The sequence below is a fragment of the Staurois parvus genome, unplaced genomic scaffold (assembly GCF_062004578.1).
Source record: "Staurois parvus isolate SC_StPar_1 unplaced genomic scaffold, SC_StPar_1.0 ptg002841l, whole genome shotgun sequence".
NCBI classification, from domain to species: Eukaryota; Metazoa; Chordata; class Amphibia; order Anura; family Ranidae; genus Staurois; species Staurois parvus.
The window spans coordinates 312,910-318,909 of record NW_028320637.1 but is presented as its reverse complement, the minus strand read 5'-3'; the positions used below and the strand labels follow the sequence as shown (position 1 = coordinate 318,909).

Sequence of the window (6,000 nt, the reverse complement as noted above, 5' to 3'; positions counted from 1 at the left end):
TGATGAGTGTCTGCCAGTGCTGGAGAAAGGGCTGCTGAGGATCTGTGCTGGCCCTGGAGGAAAGAGACTTAGGGTCTGTGCTTGCCCTAGTGCTGAGCGTCTATTTCAGTGCTGGAGGAAGGGGTGCTGAGGATCTATACCAGTGCTGGAGGAAGGGGTCTGTGCCGGCCCTGGAGGGAGGAGCGCTGGGGGTCTGTGCCGACCCTGGAGAGAGGAGCGCTGGGGGTCTGTGCCGACCCTGGAGGGAGGAGCGCTGGGGGTCTGTGCTGACCCTGGAGGGAGGAGCGCTGGGGGTCTGTGCCGACCCTGGAGGGAGGAGCGCAAGGGGTCTGTGCCGGCCCTGAAAGGAGGAGCGCTGGAGGTCTGTGCCGGCCCTGAAAGGAGGAGCGCTGGGGGTCTGTGCCGGCCCTGGAGGGAGGAGCGCTGGGGGTCTGTGCCGGCCCTGGAGAGAGGACTGCTGAGGGTCTGTGCCGGCCCTGGAGGGAGGAGTGCTGGGGGTCTGTGGCGGCCCTGGAGGGAGGAGTGCTGGGGGTCTGTGGCGGCCCTGGAGGGAGGAGCGCTGGGGGTCTGTGGCGGCCCTGGAGGGAGGAGCGCTGGGGGTCTGTGGCGGCCCTGGAGGGAGGAGCGCTGGGGGTCTGTGGCGGCCCTGGAGGGAGGAGCGCTGGGGGTCTGTGGCGGCCCTGGAGGGAGGAGCGCTGGGGGTCTGTGGCGGCCCTGGAGGGAGGAGCGCTGGGGGTCTGTGGCGGCCCTGGAGGGAGGAGCGCTGGGGGTCTGTGCCGGCCCTGGAGGGAGGAGCGCTGGGGGTCTGTGCCAGCCCTGGAGGGAGGAGCGCTGGGGGTCTGTGCCGGCCCTGGAGGGAGGAGCGCTGGGGGTCTGTGCCGACCCTGGAGGGAGGAGCGCAGGGGGTCTGTGCCGGCCCTGAAAGGAGGAGCGCTGGGGGTCTGTGCCGGCCCTGGAGAGAGGAGCGCTGGGGGTCTGTGCCGGCCCTGAAAGGAGGAGCGCTGGAGGTCTGTGCCGGCCCTGAAAGGAGGAGCGCTGGGGGTCTGTGCCGGCCCTGGAGGGAGGAGAGCTGGGGGTCTGTGCCGGCCCTGGAGAGAGGAGCGCTGGGGGTCTGTGCCGGCCCTGGAGAGAGGACTGCTGAGGGTCTGTGCAGGCCTTGGAGGGAGGAGCGCTGGGGGTCTGTGGCGGCCCTGGAGGGAGGAGCGCTGGGGGTCTGTGGCGGCCCTGGAGGGAGGAGCGCTGGGGGTCTGTGGCGGCCCTGGAGGGAGGAGCGCTGGGGGTCTGTGCCGGCCCTGGAGGGAGGAGCGCTGGGGGTCTGTGCCGGCCCTGGAGGGAGGAGCGCTGGGGGTCTGTGCCGGCCCTGGAGGGAGGAGCGCTGGGGGTCTGTGCCGGCCCTGGAGGGAGGAGCGCTGGGGGTCTGTGCCGGCCCTGGAGGGAGGAGCGCTGGGGGTCTGTGCCGGCCCTGGAGGGAGGAGCGCTGGGGGTCTGTGCCGGCCCTGGAGGGAGGAGCGCAGGGGGTCTGTGCCGGCCCTGGAGGGAGGAGCGCAGGGGGTCTGTGCCGGCCCTGGAGGGAGGAGCGCAGGGGGTCTGTGCCGACCCTGGAGGGAGGAGCGCAGGGGGTCTGTGCCGGCCCTGAAAGGAGGAGCGCTGGGGGTCTGTGCCGGCCCTGGAGAGAGGAGCGCTGGGGGTCTGTGCCGGCCCTGGAGGGAGGAGCGCTGGGGGTCTGTGCCGGCCCTGGAGGGAGGAGCGCTGGGGGTCTGTGCCGGCCCTGGAGGGAGGAGCGCTGGGGGTCTGTGCCGGCCCTGGAGGAAGGAGCGCTGGGGGACTGTGCCGGCCCTGGAGGGAGGAGCGCTGGGGGTCTGTGCCGGCCCTGGAGGGAGGAGCGCTGGGGGTCTGTGCCGGCCCTGGAGGGAGGAGCGCTGGGGGTCTGTGCCGGCCCTGGAGGGAGGAGCGCTGGGGGTCTGTGCCGGCCCTGGAGGGAGGAGCGCTGGGGGTCTGTGCCGGCCCTGGAGGGAGGAGCGCTGGGGGTCTGTGCCGGCCCTGGAGGGAGGAGCGCTGGGGGTCTGTGACTCTGTACAGCTCGTGTTCTTGCTATTTCTTCCAGATGTTCCTGACTGTTGAAGGCGTTGGGACTCCATAAACAGTATTTTGTATTTTAGATTCACTTTCTAAACAGACTTTGCAGTTTTGTGATTTGTTTTAGGTTCAGATTGAGCAAAGTGGGGAGATAGTTTTGTTGCATATCTTTCCATACACGAAGCTCCGTGTTCAGCATTTCTTCCAGAGGGGACACGGGTACCCGCCAGGGATGATGGACCATTCTGTATTATTCCGGTGTGAACAGATGAGATTTTCCTCAGTTTTCAATCTCCTCTTCACAAGAACAATTCCTGGAAAAAGGCATTTTCCTGTTCGCAGCGTAAAGTTCAATCCTAGGTAGAGCTGGTAGAAACGGCAATTAACGGCACTCCGGCTGCAATGGAACTACAAATCCCAGCATGCACTGCGTACCTGACAGAGTGCATACAAATGGCAGTCTTCTTCAGCTTGGGACCTGAGACCACTATCTGTCTTTACATAGAACTAATTATCCTGCAATAGCTGCTTGAGGTCAACACGGCACAAAAGTGATCTAAAATAATAATAATGTGGTATCCCGCACTCCCAACTGAAAATGCCTCAAATACCCCCCCCCCCCCTTAGCGTGCTAATACCGGTGGCTGCAACCAGTTGAGTGTTCCCACCATCCTCATTAATAAACCAAATATTAATATTTTGGTTGCGCCTTCCCCATTCAGTATAAAAATGCAATGACACAACTGAGAACAGATAATAAAGCGAATTAAAAAAAAAAAAAAATTTCTCAATGAATAATAAAGTGCATAGTCCCAGCCCATAGATTGCAATACTCTTCAAACCATATATTCCTTGTGATAAATTCCACCGTCCGTGTTAACAGGCTAGATCCATACACAGCGACTCCCACCACCGCTCATAAATGCGTTCACCTGCATGCACCCAGGTCACACACTCTTTCCCCAGCCTGGGGTAGATCTCAGACCTCGCTCCATTGTAGTTGGATATCCTCCTAAACGCATCTAATCACTTACCGGGAGTATGGCACTTTAAATGAAGAGGATGTCCTCATAGTGTAGTATATTAAAAAAAACTATTTTTATTCAAAATATTGCACTGCAAACGTAGATTAACAGGCAGCAGGGTCTTCACTTCTGGCTTGGCTCCGCCCAATGCGTGTCACCACAGTCACGTGACTTCTTCAGGGTACAGAACTGGAATTATGCACTTTATTATTGATTGAGAAATTATTTTTGATTTAGTGCACAAAAGTTATAATTCAGTTTTGGGTTGACACTGGTGCCAGGTGATTTCTGATATCTTTTGGGGTAGTAGCAGTAGTTTGTGTCTCTGCCCCACCCACAAGGCCAAGATGATGGTGTTCTGTAAATGTCCTCCAGTAGTCTGTTCTCTGCACTGATGCTGGGAATGTCCTCCAGCAGTCTCCTCCCCTCACTGCTTCTTCTGTTGGTCTGAATGTCCTCCAGAAGTCTCCTCCCTTCACTGCTCCCTCTGCCGGTCTGATGCTGTAACTGTCTTCCTGTAGTATCCTCCATCTGCTGGTCTGATACTGCAAATGTCCTCCAGCAGTCTCTTCCCTGCGCTGCTCCATTTGCTGGTCTAATGCTGTGAATTCCCCCCAGCAGTCCTCCCCTCACTGCTCCCTCTGCTGATCTGATGCTGTAACTGTCTTCCAGCATTCTCCTCCATCTGCTGGTCTGATACTGTAAATGTCCTCCAGTAGCCTCTTCCCTGCAGCACTCCTCTGCTGATCCAATGCTGTGACTGCCCTCCAGCAGTCTCCTCCTCTCACTGCTGATCCAATGCTGTGACTGCCCTCCAGCAGTCTCCTCCTCTCACTGCTCCCTCTGCTGGTCTAAATGTCCTCCAGCAGTCTCCTCCCCTCACTGCTCCCTCTGCTGATCTAAATGTCCTCCAGCAGTCTCCTCCCCTCACTGCTCCCTCTGCTGGTCTAAATATCCTCCAGCAGTCTCCTCCCCTCACTGCTCCCTCTGCTGGTCTAAATATCCTCCAGCAGTCTCCTCCCCTCACTGCTCCCTCTGCTGGTCTAAATGTCCTCCAGCAGTCTCCTCCCCTCACTGCTCCCTCTGCTGGTCTAAATGTCCTCCAGCAGTCTCCTCCCCTCACTGCTCCCTCTGCTGGTCTGATGCTGTAACTGTCTTCCTGTAGTCTCCTCCATCTGCTGGTCTGATACTGTAAATGTCCTCCAACAGCCTCTTCCCTGCACTGCTCCATTTGCTGGTCTAATGCTGTGAATTCCCCCCAGCAGTCTCCTCCCCTCACTGCTTCCTCTGGTGGTCTGATGCTGTAACTGTCTTCCAACATTCTCCTAAATCTGCTGGTCTGATACTGTAAATGTCCTCCAACAGTCTCTTCCCTGCAGCGCTCCTCTGCTGATCCAATGTTGTGACTGCCCTTGAGCAGTCTCCTCCCCGCACTGCTTCCTCTGGTGGTCTGATGCTGTAACTGTCTTCCAGCATTCTCCTCCATCGGCTGGTCTGATACTGTAAATGTCCTCCAGCAGTCTCTTCCCTGCAGCGCTCCTCTGCTGATCCAGTGCTCCTCCCCCATTGCTCCCTATGCTGATCTGATATTTTAAATGGTCTCCAGCAGTCTCCTCCATCTGCTGGTCTGAGCTAGAAAGTCCAGAAATGGTATAGGAAACCAGTCAACTTGACCCGCATGCGTTCATCCACAACTGTCAGATATTCTATCCTCTTAATGTTGGTTCTTGTTTAGAATTCTGAAGCTTTTAAAATCTTTATACATTTTTATTCATATTTCATTTTCTTTCAGGGCAGAGAAGACCGAGGTCCTGAGTGAAGATCTTTTGCAGGTAAGTGATCAAATTATTGTGGAAGAGCAGGATGATAATGGGACTGGTGAAAGTTTACTGATTTTGATAAATATTGGCTACATAGTATAGACATACATAAAATGGCCAACAGTATGTGGACACCCACCAAATGATGGAGCTCAGGTGTCTCCAGTGAAGGGCACTATTAATACTTCATCATACAAAGACATTTTATACAGTTGTTCTCTACCAACTTTGTGGTAAGTTCATCTGGGGAAGACCCATTTCTATTCCACCATGTCTGTGGCTTTGTGTTCAAAGTCATCTCCATAAAGACATGGTTTGACCAGTTTTGTGTGGAGGAACTTGAGTTCCCTGTACAGAGCTCTGACCTCAACCCTAAAGAACACCTTTGGGATGAATTGGAGGGCTGATTGTGATCCAGGTCTTCTCTTCCAACGTCAGAACCTGACCTCTGCCCTTCAATTCGTCCCAAAGTAGGGTTGTGGTCAGGTTCTGATGTTGGAAGAGAAGACCTGGATCACAATCGGCCCTCCAGTTCATCCCAAAGGTGTTCTGTAGGGTTGAGGTCAGGTTCTGATGTTGGAAGAGAAGACCTGGATCACAATCGGCCCTCCGGTTCTTCCCAAAGGTATTATGTAGGGTTGAGGTCAGGTTCTGATGTTGCAAGAGAAGACCTGGATCACCACTGCCCTTCAATTCATCCCAAAGAAGTTCAGTAGGGTTTTGGTGTTCCAGGTCTTCTCTTATAACATCAGAACCTGACCTCAACCCTACTGAACTCCTTTGGGATGAATTGAAGGACAATGGTGATCCAGGTCTTCTCTTCTAACATCAGTACCATAAAGACATGGTTTGACCAGTTTGGTGTGGAGGAACGTGAGTTCCCTGTACAGAGCTCTGAACTCAACCCTAAAGAGCACCTTTGGGATTAATTGGAAGGCTGATTTTGATTCAGGTCTTCCTATCCAGCATCAGTTGACCTCAGCAATGGACATAGATTCTCATAGACACTCCAAAATTTTATGGAAAGAGTCTGTTTTAGCCACCATGGGGGTCAACTGTATATTATTGGCCATTGGGGG

At 55.6% G+C, this 6,000-nt stretch overlaps 1 protein-coding gene across 2 annotated transcripts in view; it reads left to right on the top strand.

Annotated features, from left to right (window-relative positions):
• Positions 1 to 4,896: 4,896 nt before the first annotated feature.
• The window catches only part of ARHGAP44 (Rho GTPase activating protein 44), a 67,525-nt gene continuing 66,421 nt past the window's right edge, over positions 4,897 to 6,000 (top strand). For both annotated transcript variants that reach the window (XM_089666787.1, XM_089666786.1), the window contains exon 1: positions 4,897 to 4,933. The gene's annotated coding sequence lies outside the window, so the exon portion shown is untranslated. The remainder of the gene's footprint in view (positions 4,934 to 6,000) is intronic.